Consider the following 17,155-nt stretch of genomic DNA (forward strand, 5'->3'; position numbering starts at 1 on the left):
CGGCAATCAAATGGCCATGGAACGTAGATCTAGTTACACAACTCTGCTTTAAAAAAAATCTCTATGTCGAGGGGATAACTCAATGCTGTTGCCAATGTGGCACGAGAATACCACCTGTGTCTTGAAAAATTGGGGGACGCTGCAGGAACTTGCCACACTAGGTGTACAAAGCGCTGTTTAACATATAACAGGTTGGTAGTGGGATGGAGCAGTGTCCTGTCAATTGGTCGGCTTCTTCGCACCAAGTATGATGTCGGGGTAGATCAAATTTTGAAGCGAAAGCAATAGACCTTCCCATGCTGGTTAGGCAGTTTCTCGTCCTTTGATGTCTGAACAGAACAGATAAAAATTTCAGATGGTTCAAATGGCTCTGAGCACTATGGGACTTAACATCTGAGGTCATCAGTCCCCTAGCACTTAGAACTACTTAAACCTTACTAACGTAAGGACGGCACACACATCCATGCCTGAAGCAGGATTCGAACCACCAACCGTAGCGGTCGTGCGGTTCCAGGCTGAAGCGCCTAGAACCGCTCGGTCACACTGTCCGGCTGATAAAAATTTCATGCTCAGTTATTCTCTGCGGATGGCAGTGGTGGAAAGGCGCCTTCCAATCAGGACAAGGAGCACTGGCTCTGCAGCCAAAGGGACAAAGTAGGATGCAACCTTACTCCCCTGAAAACTGCCCAGCTCCCAGGGGACTTTACCCTTCCTAATGAGATTCAGTGATCGCTTGCTGTGGGAGAACACCTTCCCAGTGAGAAAAGTCCAAAGCTTTCGTCCTAGCAGATTTGTCCAATACAATCTAAATAAGATTAACCACGAAATGACGGCAGAAATGAATAAATATAACATAGCAATATCTAACAATAATGTCACAGCATGGATGAATATTTTCTGAAGTAGCATTATAAAAAAAAGTGATGGAAATGAAAATCTTTTGAAGCACTCTCAGTAGATATAACTCGGTATAACCTGTGATCAGCTGTGCAAGGATGAAGAGGGTGCATGCAGTTGATACCCGGTGTAATTGCCTCTTATTTGGTGGCAGGATAAGTGCTAACGCCGTCACAGCCAGCAGTATGTCTCTCTATGAGACTGAAGCCATTGACAATATGGCAGTCAAGTGTCAAATTGCCAAACTATTTAACACCCGAAAGATAAGATGACTAAGAGAGCAGTCAGCAGCAACCAAGCACAAACTATAAGACACATGTCAATTTCAGTCTATTAAAACTTAATAAGTACATCAGGGAAGAAGCAAGTCTCGCCACCAGATCCATGTCAATCAGTTTCTATTGGACAGTGGCCGAGGAACATTTGACTAAAAGCTTGTGCTAGTTTAAGTATGTTAGGTTGCTGGAAGATATCGTAATTCATGTTACTACAAGTCCGTCCATTGTTATACAGTGTGGCCAGAAACAGTCTGAAAAGTTTGTAAGGATGGTACAGGGGAGATTGTGCAGAGAAATAATTGCTCAGAAAAAATTAGATACGTTGCGCCGTCTGTGTGTGATTTACCGTTGAAGTTAGGCATTCAGGTCATCATGCGGGCAAATTCAAGCAACCTGTCAGAAATTGTACTGCCAAACGTGTTCTTAGTTTGAATTCTGCAAACCGAGCAAACGTAGACTTCGCTCACCTAGCTTAAATTTATCACTTCCAAGAAAGGTACATTTTTACTGGTAGTGGAGATTTGGACAAGTACGCCACGGCTTTCTGTGCTTGATCGCACTTGGGCGTATGCGAGTGCTTGAAGTTACGAGCGCAACGACCTGATTGGTTAGCTTCAATGCCAAGTAAAACGGCCCAACTTATCGATTTTTTTTTTGTACTAACAATTATTGCACAGCACAATCTTCCCTGCAATACTCTTATAAGCTTTACAGACTGTTTCTGACCACCATACACGTGTAGTTTTGTTGTTACTCATTTTTATATAGAATTCCGTGCTTGAATTACAATATGTTTTCTGGATATACGAACAGTTTACAAAGACAGTTCAAAAGATGATTTGGTAGTATCTGCCTTTCAACTACACGATATTAGTGCTCGAAGCTAATATATACCCGTCATTCTGAATAACTGTCTCTAATAATAACTGTCTGAATAACTGGTGCTTGTATCATGCCATGTCTATCCCAGCATTACTGACAAACTAATATCCCTATCACTCATGTATTTATCAGACTTGCAACGAGTAGAATGTTCCGCTACGCGAAGAATACAAAATATTCTGCGTGCTATCTAGCCGAATATTAGACAAAAGTATTCGTCCGGCGCGTGGCGGGAAAACTTTATCGACGTGTGTTTCTCAGTCGTTTGTTCAAATGTAATTACCTCCTTCCGACGCTGTGTCGTCCCATGCGCGCTGCGAGTTTAGATGACAAGTTTAGTTTGATACATGTCGTCGATACGTAAGCAAAGTTTGTCGTACACTATACGTTTTGGTTCGTTTAGAAGTGAAATTGTGTGAGGTCGAACTAATAATTATCGATAATGGCTTCTAGAAAATTGCTTATATGAACATACTATGATGACGATGAAAATAATCCGATAAGTGTTGTGTGTAATTGTGCGAAATAAAAATTTCTCGTGTTAGCAATGGAAAGAAGGCGACTACATCATGAATGATAAATCATTTGAAAAATAAGTATAGCGACGAACATCATAAGTTGCGTTCAACGCCTCCCAGGGGGCAAGAAATTAAGGATCAAGATACAGAAGTAAGTGAACTTTCGACAGCATAAAAGCTCCTGAGTCTTTAAGAATGTGCTGCAGTTTGTAAACGATGAGATACTAATGACCCCAAGGATAAAAAATACCATCTCTTAGTTGTCGAAATGATAGCACTTTACAGTGAGGCGGTAAATATAGTTGAAAGGGTTGGTTTTAGAAGACTGTTTAATAGCGCTTTGTTGCCAAGCCGCCCTCCCTTTTCAGTTAAAATAATTCCAGAAGTATATCGAAAAGTGCTTGAGACCCCCAGAGACTGATTATATTTATGTGACATGTGGACGTACTTGCTCAATCAAAAGAGCTTAAGTTTTACTGCGCATTTTATTGTTCATGTATTCAGTGTCAAACATGTAGCACTGAACATCAAGCATTTTGAGGGACAACACACAGCTGGAGACATAGCGTTTAGTTTACAGGAAATTGCAGGTTAATGCGACGTCAAGCTGGCAAAAATTCATATCGTGATTCGTGATAATAGAAGAAATATAGCAAAAGTTGTTAGTAATGCAGAGTTGGCCTCAGCGCGTTGTTTCATTCATGCTCTTCAATTAATTGTTAAAGATTGTCTGAAGGCTCAAACGACAGCAACAGATAGGAAGATGGTAACTCGTTTTTAATCATTCTGGGACTGCACAGGAAATACTGCAGTCTGTCGAAACAGATTTGGATCTCCATCAGTATGAATTAGTGTAAGATATAAGAATGCGGTGGAATTCCACCTATTACATGGAACAAAGAGGCGCCATTTCAACATATCTCACGGACTGTGATACTGCCAAACTGACTGCTGTACAATGGGAGCTTTTAGAGCAGTGGTTCCCAACGTACGGATAATTATTCCCTGAGGGGTAAAATGAAATTTTCTGAGGGCTGAAAACGGAAGTGTTCGATTGTTTTTCCCCTCACGAAACTAAATTACTTTGAAAGATCGTTATTAGGCGTAATATCGTTATTTAGTAAGACTGTAACATTTTTTACTCAAATTACCAATAACTGAGTTTTTTACTACTAGCATTCACACGTGACACAATGTGGTGGACGTTACAGCTTGTGAAATGAATGCATGAATATGTTCTCCCTAAAACAGTCCGTTCACTACACTCATACTTTTCATTTTATACCATGCAACTGTTGTTGTTGTTGTTGTTGTGGTCTTCAGTCCTGAGACTGGTTTGATGCACCTCTCCATGCTACTCTATCCTGTGCAAGCTTCTTCATCTCCCAGTACCTACTGCAACCTACATCCTTCAGAATCTGCTTAGTGTATTCATCTCTTGGCCTCCCCCTACGATTTTTACCCTCCACGCTGCCCTCCAATACTAAATTGGTGATCCCTTGATGCCTCAGAACATGTCCTACCAACCGATCCCTTCTTCTGGTCAAGTTGTGCAACAAACTTCTCTTCTCCCCAATCCTATTCATTACTTCCTCATTAGTTATGTGATCTACCCATCTAATCTTCAGCATTCTTGTGTAGCACCACATTTCGAAAGCTTCTATTCTCTTCTTGCCCAAACTATTTACCGTCCATGTTTCACTTCCATACATGGCTACACTCCATACAAATACTTTCAGAAATGACTTCCTGACGCAACTATGACAGTAAAATTGACACTTATGCATCACATATGCTTAAATGTTTTATGAAAATGCCTATTCTGAATTGTATGTAGTTCCTGCAAAGGACCAGAAATTGCTTCATTAATCACTTCGCAACAAATAATCAAATGAACTGACAGTTCAACACAACAGTAACTATGCAAAGGCTACTACATTGCTGTAGGCTTATACATTATTATTGTTATTATTATTTCTTTCCTTTCTCAGACATTATGTCTGGTTAAAAATGGAATGTGATGCGGACCTTGATCAAGTGTGACTTCCTTTTAACTGTACGGTATATGTTACATTGCATTTAGGAACTTTTGGGTAATTGAACATGTATCAATAATTACAGATTTCTGTAGTTGTATATATACGTTTGGATGTGGCTGTATTGCGTTGATGTACTGGTGGATATTGTGTGGTATGACTCCTGTAGTTGATAGTATAATTGGTATAATGTCAACTTTATCCTGATGCCACATGTCCTTGGCTTCCTCAGCCAGTTGGACGTATTTTTCAATTTTTTCTTCTGTATATTTGTTGTATTGGGTATGGATATTTCGATTAGTTGTGTTAACTTCTTTTTATTGGTGAGTATGATGTCAGGTTTGTTATGTGGCGTTGTTTTATCTGTTATAATGGTTCTGTTCCAGTATAATTTGTATTCATCATTCTCCGGTACATTTTGTGGTGCATACTTGTATGTGGGAACATGTTGTTTTATTAGTTTATGTTGTAAGGCAAGCTGTTGATGTATTATTTTTGCTACATTGTCATGTCTTCTGGTGTATTCTGTATTTGCTAGTATTGTACATCCGCTTGTGATGTGATCTACTGTTTCTATTTGTTGTTTGCAAAGTCTGCATTTATCTGTTGTGGTATTGGGATCTTTAATAATATGCTTGCTGTAATATCTGGTGTTTATTGTTTGATTCTGTATTGAAATCATGAATCCTTCTATCTCACTGTATATATTGGCTTTTCTTAGTCGTGTTGGATGCGTCTTGATCGATGTGTGGCTGTGTTAGATGATACGGGTGCTTGCCATGTAGTGTTTTCTTTTTCCAATTTACTTTCTTCGTATCTGTTGATGTTATTAGTCTGGGAGACGAGTCTTTGGTATTGACAGCTCGGTAGCGTCTTTCCGTTGCCTAGCGACCGCAGGCCGGCAGCCAATGACGGCCTGACGTTGAGCGGGTAGCAAGGGCCACGTTGCCGCTCTGAAACCCGGTGGCGCGCGCTTATGAAACTTACCAGTGTCTCGCGTGCAGGCGGTGCGGTCGTTCGTCGTTTGTCTGAAGTTGAATTCGCAGTTTATTTCGTTTTTGTTGTTTTTAGTGTTTCTTTGTTTATGTTTCGTTGTAAACAATGTCTAGTGCGGCGGGTAGTACCAGCTCAACTCAAGAAGTGAAACGGAGGAAGAACAGTGTGCTACACACCCAGGCCCGTGAATTCGTGTGCTCTGTGAGGGATTACTTTGAGAAAGAAAAGGACAAAGGTTGGCCCTTAATTCCTGTTGTTCAGGTTGTGAAGAGAACTGCAGCAGCATTGAAAATAAGTAAGAACACTGTTGTAAAGATAGGGAAGGAACAGTATAGTGTAGATTGTGACGAGAGTGGCACAACAAAGCTGCACACACCAGGAAAGAAGCGACCGAGAAATAAGCAGGTGACAGCTTTGGACGATTTTCAGAAAGACGCTATTCGTCGTCATATATACAGCTATTATAAGAGAAGGGAACATCCCACTCTATCTAAATTACTGGTGTCGCTTCAGAAAGACGATCTTTTGAAAGGGAGCAAATTTTCATTGCGTACAGTGTTGAAAGACATAGGCTTCAGCTATTCACTGTTTAACGGACGCAAAATATTAATGGAAAGGACAGATGTAGTTGCATGGCGGTGCAGATTTCTGCGCAGGATCATGGGTGTGGAATTCGAAAGTATAGTGTGGTTAGATGAAACTTGGGTCAATGCCAGCCATTCCTTACGTAGAGGCTGGAATGATGGAACGCCCGAGGGGACAATGGCAGTGCCTGTTGGCAAAGGAGGGCGTATTATTGTCTTACATGCAGGAACATCGAAAGGTTTTGTGCCAAACTGCTTGAAAATGTTTCGGTCAAAAAAGACGGGAGATTAACATGAAGAAATGAACAGTGTAGTATTTCCAGAATGGTTCGAGACATCGCTTATGACGAATCTGACAAGTCCATCAGTGATTGTTATGGACAATGCGCCTTATCATTCCGTTGTTCACGATAAGGCACCAACCTTGGCAACAAAAAAAGACGATATCATTCAGTGGTTGAAACGGCGAAAAGTAGATTTCAGAGAAGATTTAAAGAAGGCGGAACTGCTCGAAATTGTGGCACAAAAGAAACCCCAATTTCCAACATATGTAATTGACGAGATTGCTAAAAGGCACGGGCACGAAATCGTTCGGCTTCCTCCATATCACTGTCACTTCAATGCAATTGAAGGAGTGTGGGCGCAGATAAAAAATTACATTGCTGCAAACAATAAAAAATTCACGATCTCTGAAGTGGAAACTCTCCTTCCAGCAGCTATCAATAAAGTGACAAGCGAGACGTGGGCTAAAATTGTAAACAGCACTGCAAGTGCCATCAGAGAGGCGGCCAAAACCGAAGGGGTTGTGGAAGAATGCATCGAAAATTTAATTATACAACTGGGAGAGAGCAGTGATAGTTCGAGTAGTGCTGAGGAAGACAATGTCAAATCAGATTCTGACAGTGATGTTAGAGTGGTGTTTTTCCATTACAGTAACTACAACGTATTCAGGAATGTAAGGAGGGAGTTTGCTATCGATCTACAACCAGATCATCATATTGTGAGTACTTTCTTCAGATTATAACTCTTAATACACTGACCAATTATTCTGTAGCTTGTAGTAGAACAAATTAATAATGCTAATACTTAACAATGGAAACCAAAACTGCTAATGTTCAACAACTTGCGAAAATAATTTTCATTTCAGTTGTGAAGTTTAACAAATAACTTTATTATGTTTCAGCATCTTAGATACTTGTACTAAATAGCTCTTATCAGTTTTCGAGTTAATATATTTCAAGCATCAACTTTAAATAAATTCACGCGTACCAATACGACTTGTATTTTGTCTCGCTTTTATTTCTGCTGCTAAAGAATGCGTGTAGCAGACAGGGCGCCGCGTGCTGTGAGCCACGTTCGGCAACAGCGCCGTCTGCCCGCCGGAACTGTCAATACCAATCACTCGTCTCACGGACTATAAAGGGTTGTAGAAGTGGTTATGAAATTTCAGTGGTGTAGCCGATGTATTTATATGAGTGATTGCTTTGTGTATTTTGCTAGTTTCTGCTCCTTCTATAAAGAATTTTCTTAAATTGTCTACCTGTCCATAATGTAGGTTTTTTATGTCTATAAATCCCCTGCCTCCTTCCTTTCTGGTTAATGTGAATCTTTCTGTTGCTGAATATATGTGATGTATTCTATATTTGTGGCATTGTGATCTTGTAAGTGTATTGAGTGCTTCTAGTTATGTGTTACTCCATTTCACTACTCCAAATGAATAGGTCAGTATTTGTATAGCTTAAGTATTTATAGCTTTTGTCTTGTTTCTTGCTGTCAATTCTGTTTTCAGTATTTTTGTTAGCCTTTGTCTATATTTTTCTTTTAGTTCTTCTTTAATATTTGCATTATCTATTCCTATTTTTGCCTGTATCCTAGATATTTATAGGCATCTGTTTTTTTCCGTCGCTTCTATGCAGTCGCTGCAGTTATCCAATAAGTAATCTTCTTGATTAGTGTGTTTTCCCTTGACTATGCTATTTTTCTTACATTTGTCTGTTCCAAAAGCCATATTTATATCATTACTGAATACTTCTGTTATCTTTAGTAATTGGTTTAGTCGTTGATTTGTTGCTGCCAGTAGTTTTAGATCATCCATTTATAGCAAATGTGTGATTTTGTGTTGGTATGTTCCAGTAATATTATTATTATTGTTATTATTATTATTACACTGCCGAAACACATTACGGTGAGCACCTGTGAAGAGCCTGAAGAACCACCTTTTGCAGTGCGGACTGCTGCAAGATGTGCAGGAAGAGAGTCAATGTGGCTCTGGGAGGTTCCAATAGGGATGTTGGAGCCATACCAACTCCAGTGCCATGGACAGCTGTGTTAGGTTCTCGGTAGAGGACGCATGGCACAAACAGTCCGATCAAGGTGGTCCCACAGATTCTCGATTGGTTCTAAATTCGGGAAGTTTCATGGACAGGGGAGTAAGGTTAATTCATCTTGATGCGCTTCAAACCACGCATGTACATTACATTGCCCAGCTAGTAGATGTCTTTGTGCCCAGGAAAAATAAGCTGCATTTAGAGGTGAACATGGTCCCCAAGGACAGATATATACATGTGTTGACCCACTGTACCTTCCAGAATGACGAGATCAACCAGGGAATTTCGCGAAAACGTTCCCCAAACCATAACGCTCCCTCCTACGGCCTGGACCCTTCCGAAGGTTGTTGCAGGGTATTTGCTTCCAGACGTTTCAGTGGTCTAGTGGCTAGCGTTGCTGCCTCTGGATCACGGAGTCCCGGGTTCGATTCCCAGCTCACTTGGGGATTTTCTTTGCCTGGAGACTGTGTTGTCCTCATCATTTCATCATCACCATTCGTGGCTGCGGCTAAATCGGTCAGTAAAAAAAATTGCACTGTGTAAAAATTGGGACTTTGTACGGGCCCTGATGGCTGCGCAATTGAGCGCCCCACAAACCAAACATCATCATCTAGACGTTTCACGCCGTCTGACCTATGGAGCATAAAATGCGATACATCTGAAAAGCCTACCAGTGGCCACTCAATGGACGCCTAGTTGTGGTACTGATGTGCAATTTCCAGCCTTCGTCGCCGATGACTATAGTGCATGTCATTTACGACGGCGGCCGAGTTTAGGTTCGTTCTGCGCATCTGACGTCACAAAACACACTCAGCCAATGAAGAGAGTGCGATGTTGCCAGAGCTCGACTGCAGTGCAGAGCATGGACGAGTGCCTTCAGTTTTAGAAACGTTCAGTCTTAAGTAAAGTAATTGATCAAAAGCAATGTCTTGATAGCAGACTTTCTTTTATAGAAAGTTTGGAAAAGCATTCTTTATTGCTTCATATTCTATTAATTAATTAAACCAAACAAGCTGTTAACTGTTGCGCTGCACTTCAGTGTTTACATCGCTGTACTTGTGCTTCGCCGAGTGCCGTCCGTCCGTTAATCTCCGTGTTCGTTCCTGTTCCTTGTGATCTGATCGCTCTTTCTGGTCTTGCTGCTGCTACTTGGAATTTCGGTTGTTTAACCGAAATTGCTTCGCTGGATTAACCATGGCTACAAACCTCAGGAAGAATACTCTGGTATTTGCGTTTGACAAGGGATCCCGTCCTGTTCAGCCCTCATCCCTGGAAATAGATGACTGGATTACTCAGGTAATTGGACTAAATTCTGAAACCGTTCATACCTGGCAACTGGATCAGGAAAAATACTGTGTTTTTGTCAAGTTAATCAGTGCTTCGACTGTTGATAAAGTGTTACGAAAGTGGGGCTATGAAGTAGATTTTGCGCATAGAAATGGTTATAAAAGTAAGGTTTCCATCTATAGAGCGGACATTCATTACAAAACCGTTCGTGTCTTGAATCTTCCCATTGAAATTGAAAATGATAAGATTAAGGAAGCTCTTTCAAACTACGGAGACGTTAAATCAATTGCAAATGAAAGATGGTCGCCTCGCTTTAAACTGCAGTGTTTAAACGGGGTCCGCAGTGTAGAGATGGACGTTAAGACGAATATTCCGTCTCACATAACTGTTTGTGGGTATAAGGCACAAATTGTTTATAGAGGTCAGGAAGCTCCATGTCATATATGTAACGAAACCGGCCACTTCAGACAGGAATGTCCGCGGCGAACTGTTGTTCTTAAAAGTAATTTGATACAGCGTCAGAAGCTTACCTTAAATGATCTGTTACCAAAGAATAGCCCGGAACAACTGGTTGAGGATGTTAACGCAGCAGGCCAAGCTGATGTGTCCCTTCACGACAACAGTCAATTTCCCCCGTTAACAACAAAAGGAAACCCTGTTACCACTACTCGTGAAAGTGAAATGCAACCGAAAAAACGACCTCTGGAGATAACTGATAGTTGTTCAGAGGACGAGCTGTCTTGCCCAACTCCCTCACTTCGCAAGCAAAAACAGTGCGAAGAGGAGGCAGAGGAACCTGAAGGCAAAATGCGAATGGAAACTAATGAACAGAAAGATAATACACATACGGTACCAGAAAATGAAGGGGGTGTAAACAGAATTAATTTGCAAGAAACAACAGGTGCAGTAGCCGATTGCAAAGATCAGAATCCATCTGATAATAAACAAATTCAGGGAAAGGTTGCAAAACTGCAGTCTCCATTTGTTTCCCTCGATCAGAAAGTGAGTGAAATTAATAAAGAACGAGGAAGTGGTGGCCAAACTGAAATCACGGTCAACACCTCAGGGCAGGCGCCGGCAACCGAAATTGCGAAAGCGTCTGCTGCTGCTCCAGATAATCCGCGAAGTAAAATACCGACGCAACCAAATGAGAATGTAGCTCGTAACCAAGGGAGGGGAAAATCCGGTAGGGGCGACCCAAGCCGAAAGAATGTTCAGTCCGAAATGGTCGTACACGAATCACTAGAGGAAAACTCAGAAAGTTTACCAGGAAATCATTCTGCTTGCTTTACAAGAGAAAACATCAGAAGTAGAAAAAAACTGGACAGTAACTAATAAACAGATGGAAGTGTTATTCCATGTTCAGCCTTCCGAGAAAACTGTTAATGCTTAGCTGAACCCTGAACCAAAGGAAACTAAATTAGTTCATCAAAACAACTACATAGTGAAAGCACAATGACGCAATCTTATTCTGTCACCACTATAAACATAAATAAAATCGCTACCGGTTTGAAATTATCGGCCCTTAAAGGAATTTTTGTACGAATCCGAGACTGATATTGCCCTGTTACAAGAAGTTCTAATTTCGGATTTGGTAATTCCCGGCTTTGTCAGTTACATAAATGTGTCTCCCGAAACAAGTGCTGGAACAGCTATTTTGGTGAGGGAAGGGATTACAATAAGCGAGGTGGAACGACTGGAATCCGGAAGGGGAATAGGACTAAATATCTATGATGTGACTATCATCAACTTGTACGCCCCTTCAAGAAGTTCTCATCGAGCTGACAGGGCACGTTTCTTCAAAAATGACCTGATATACTTGTTAAGGAAATCGCCAAGACAGTTATTACTAGGGGGTGATTTTAATTGTGTTTTAAATCGAAAAGATCAGTTACCTAATTTTAATTTATCAAGTGAACTAAAACAACTAGTTACTGGTTTAGAATTAATGGATATATGGGAAATCAAATACCCCTCCACTTTTGAGTTCACTTATGTCACGGCAACATCACGTAGCAGGATTAATAGACTATATATTTCTAAAAATCTTGAAACTTCTGTGACAAACGTAGAAACCATTCCTACGTACTTTTCAGACCATTCAAGTGTCTTAGCTTGCATAAATCTAACAAGACAGCCGGTTCGCCGATTCGAGAATCAGTGGAATTTGAACACTTCCTTGTTAGTAAATCATGATTTAGAAGATCTGATTAAAGAAACATGGGCAATATGCCTGCGAGCCCGTAGTAGATATGCCACTGCTATTGACTGGTGGGTTAAAATGGCAAAGCCAAAGTTGAAGAAAGTTCTTATTCAATACAGTGCCCAGAGCGCAAGGGAAATGAAATGCACTATAGAGTATTACTATTACGTTTTGAGAGATCTATATGATCAAGTCTCAGCAGGTTCCTCACTTCGGATAGCAGACATCAAAAAAGTCAAAGCCAAGTTTCTTAATATCAAGAGAAGTCAAATGGAAGGGTTGAAAATAAAATCGAAGGCAAATTCGGTGTCAGAAGATGAAACTACTTCCCTATATCATTTAGTGAAGCATACGAAAAACGGGAGAAGGACTTTTATTGATGAGATTCGAACAAAACACGGTACGACTCTCAGAACCCAGCAGGATATCATGGACGAGATTTATCGCTATTATTGCGAGCTATATTCTGTACATCAAAGTAGTGATGCTTCCTTGGAAGAATTCCTTGACATCCTAACCCCACAGCTGACAGAAGATGACAACGAAAAATTTCTCGAGGTTGTCAGTGAAGAAGACGTGTATGAGACTCTGTGCACCTCACCACCATCAAAATCCCCAGGACTGGAGGGTCTGCCAGCAGAGTTTTACATTCGTTACTGGCCAATAGTAGGTGCGGAAATCACGGACATTGTAAATGAGGTTATTCAGGGTAAAATGATTCCGGCTGAGTTTGAGGAGAGTAAAATTGTTCTGGTGCCAAAAAATAATGGAAACAAGGATTTAAATAATTTTCGTCCAATTTCACTGCTGAATTCTGATTATAAATTAATAGCTAGAATAATAAACAAGAGAATTTCATGCCTTGCAGATAAAATTATTAGTCAACATCAGAACTGTGCGCAAGGCAGAACCATTTTTCAAAATCTAGCGGAATTCAGGGATATCATTGCAATAACTTCGGTAACAAACATAAAGAGCGCTTTATTGTTTTCAGATTTTTATAAAGCGTTCGATGTAGTAAATCATGAATATCTTCTACAGACATTGAAGAAAATAGGTTTCAACGATAGGGTCATACAGTTGATTAAGAACATAGCAACTGGAATAAATGCTAAAATAGCGATGAATTGTCAACAATCCAGGCCGATGCAAATACAACGAGGTGTTCCTCAAGGAAGTCCTCTGTCCAAGTCGCTCTTCGCCATTTCGCTGGAACCTTTCCTCCGACATGTCCATGCTAGATTAAAAGGCTTAACATTATCAGGAAATAAAACAGTTATAAGAGCCTATGCTGACGATATAGGGGTCATTATAAGGAGCAATGACGAGGTAACCACGCCAGCAACAGTGATTGATTCGTACTGTAGAGCATCTGGAGCCAACGCAAACGAAAAAAAAGTAATATGTTAAATCTCAGAGGTTTTGATAATATAAACGTCGAGTGGGCAAAATTAGTCCGACAACATAAAACACTTGGGATCACCCTGACAGCATGCCCTATGGAAATGACGGCTTTAAATTGGAAAGTTGCAGCAGATAAAGTGCAAGGAGCCATTGTAGAGAATTTAACTCGATATATGAACCAAGTTCAAAGAACACAGTATATCAACTCATGCATCCTTGCTAAGGCTTATTATACTGCCCAGCTGTTTCCAATACCGAGAATGATAGCGAGGAGAATAATGTCTAAAATCACCAACTTTTTGTGGAGAGGTGAAGTGTTCAGAGTACCTGCTAAAGTAGCCACTTTAGATCCTAAAAATGGTGGACTAGGATTAACTGATATAACGGATAAAGCCTCTGCTCTTTTTATCAAAAGGCAAGTTAATTTAATAAGAGACTCGCGAGAAAGCATAACCAGCCAACTTTTCGAGATCATTAAACCTCCAAGCCTGCTTCCCCCGATTGATGTGCAGAATATCAACAGTCGCTTACAGCACGTGCGGATTTCCTATCTTGAGTTTAGTTATGTCAGTGTCGAACTCAGGCAGTCCCTACACCTAACATCGAGAGCCATAATGCGGGAACGAAAGAAAAGCGAAGGAAGGAACAAAATGGAACGATAATTTCCAAACATTGAGTGGACTGAGATTTGGAAAAACATTAGTTCTAATGTGCTCACGTCTAATATAAAAACGTCATGGTACAAGACAGTTAACAACATAGTTTGCACCAATTAAAGACTGCATGCAATCGGACTCTGTGAAACAAATTTATGTCAACAATGCCATCTAGTTGACACAGTAATTCATAGATATACTTGCAGTGGTCACATGAATAGTTGGAAGTGGATCCGGGAGCAAATAGCTCTGATTACAAGAACATCCCCTGAGTATATATCGCTGTCATTGATACACAGGCCTGAAGCACGCTATTTCCCAGAAGCAAAAAATAACGCTGTGTACTGGTTGCTGGGAAATTTTGTTAACTACGTCCTTAACAAATTAGGATCCGATAGCATCATAGAGTTCAAGATACACATGTTGTGTGAGTTCCACAAAATTAGAAGCTATTCGAATCACAAGAAAAAGTTCGGTAATATGTTAAAAATTGTATTTGAAAGAATGGGCATTGGTTAATATAAAAAAGAAGGCTGTGTTGACAATGATGTATTGTAGTTACCTTAAGGATACTATTTACGATTTTACAGTATATTTATAATGTGTGCTTTTTCTACTTCAGAGAGTAGTGTTTGAGATTTATAAGCTTATGTACAGAACTTATGTGACATTGAGATTGTGTGTCTAATAGTGTTAAAACACAAAACATTAAAGGTGCATTATTGGCTTATACTAGAAATTTGGAAATTGACAGTTTTTATAGAAAAAAAAAGTTCCTGCAGTGTAATGGTTATGGTGTGTGGCTACTAAGTGAAAGGTTCTGAGTTCAAACCTTGTTCGGTGCTTAGTATTTTCTTTATTTAAAAACAATATCGAAGTGTCTTAATTAATGAATTTTATTCGTTTGAATGTAATTTTTTGAAATTTCTAGTGCTTTGTCTCTTCATTATAATCATAATAAGTTTTCGGTTTTTCTAATTTTGTCCTTCAATATTTCTTTTCACAGCAATTAAAAACAATGACAAGCCACACATACAATATTCATGTTGACTATTTTGTTTGTATATCTTCTCTTCCGCAGTCGCTGTTTTACTATTCATATAGAGATATATTATTTTGCAACAGTATTAAAAGTATTATTTAGAGCCGAATTCGGCTCGTACGTTGCCGAGCTACTTGATTGTCTGACGCAAATCTTTGCTTCGCTGCTTTGGCAACATCACCATATTCTGTTTTCGTCGACTGATCTATGTTTTGGCAAGTATTTGATGTCCATTGTGACAAACACAAATTGTTTGCGCCATGCGCCTCACTGACAATGTATTTTAGTTTCTATGTTTTATTACGTCCACAATTCAGTTTTGTGTACATCGCCAAATTTGTTTTAATCAGAACTTTTTAGAAAAAAGTGAAATGACTCTGGTATAAATAAAACTTTTGTTACTGTCCCGAAAGACGGAATATTTCTCAATAATACATACGACACCTATCTGGTACTGAAATGAGATATTGTTATACAGTGAGTTTTATATGAAATTTAGGTATCTTGTCCACATTTCGTTCTCAGCATTGTGGCAACTAAAATCGACCATACGGAAAGTATACGCTGTGGACTTTTTTTTTTATCTCTCCAAACTCTTCAAAATTTCGTGCAATGGTTTACTACATTTAATGCTGCACAATAACTGCGTTGAGCATCGAAACAAAATTAAGTCATTTATGGGGGGGAAGGTATCAGTCAAGAAGATGTGTAAAAATCAAACTTTTGGTCCAAATAGTTTTTGTGATATCGGATGGTAAGTGTGTCAAAGCAGTCGGAACACCATGTCTGCACAGACGAGCAGTGCAGTGATGACAAATCGTGCACAGCGCGGAATGCGGGCAGCACGTCTCTGTAGGTGGCTTTACTTCATAAACTGCGCGCTCCCCCCTCTACGTAAGTTCGCGAACTTACTATACTACGGCGCTGCTTCTCTTGGCGTGTGCGTCGTTGGCAACTGGCAACGCAGCAATCTCCCGCGTCTGGGCGGGCATGCATTCCGAGCTGGGATGCCGCGGGAGACAGACGTACGTTCTGATGCGACGGGTGTGGCGGATCGCCGTCCGGCGGAGCTTGCTCCGTCGGCGGCCCCATCCGGCCCCCCACATACAACGACCACGCACACGTCTACGGTGACGATTGGGCCATTGAAGAGGACCACAACAGCTGCCGGTGGCGACATTACTGCGCTGCATTTGACCGCCATGAACTGCACCCCCACCACCACCACCACAACCACCATATCCACCGTCACCTGCCCCTCCCCTGCCATTCCCGGTTGCAGTTTTATTGATGCAGCCACCATCAATAAAACGGCACCTAGGGTTAGGGAAATCTGCGCATCAGGGCCCCCTTCATGTGGGACAAGCCCGCGTGCGCCGCGATCTAGATCCCGCTCCCCCCTCCCCCCCCCCACTAGCCGACCACTCGATATGCCGGACATACGGGATGCCGTATGTACCCCCCAACCGATACCGGCACACGATGAGCGCACTGCGCCGTCTCTGATGTCAGACGCTGACATTCAGGAGGGACTACAGGAGCAATTGATTGCCCTCCAAGACGCTGCAGAGGAGGTAGGCCAACTGGTCGACCCAGTGCAGCGCCAGGCCATCTTCTACCCAAACATGGCTGCCGCGCCCGACGACAGCGATGACGGGAGCACGATGGAGTATGATGACGACCATCGGCGCCCGGTCGCTGAACATCGGAAGCGGCAGTTGGCCTCCTCATCGGACTCTTGAGGCCACTCAGCCCGCTGAACGCGGTCTCACAAAGAAAAAGAAGGCCATTGTTGACGCAGAGGGCTTCCAGGTGCCGCGCAAGACGGCACCTCGTCGCCAGTTCACCACGTCACTGTCAGACGTGCCTGTCAGCAATACCTATGCGGCTATTGACGGTGCCGCAGACACCCCGCCAACTCCCCCAACCCCCGCACCCTCAGCCACCCCTCCCGCCCCTCCACCCATCTACATACAACACAAGGGACCCCTCCAAGAGCTTCTAGAAATCCTAACTACCCACACCGAACACCCCTTCCGTTTAAA

The sequence above is a fragment of the Schistocerca cancellata genome, chromosome 2 (assembly GCF_023864275.1).
Source record: "Schistocerca cancellata isolate TAMUIC-IGC-003103 chromosome 2, iqSchCanc2.1, whole genome shotgun sequence".
Taxonomy (NCBI): Eukaryota; Metazoa; Arthropoda; class Insecta; order Orthoptera; family Acrididae; genus Schistocerca; species Schistocerca cancellata.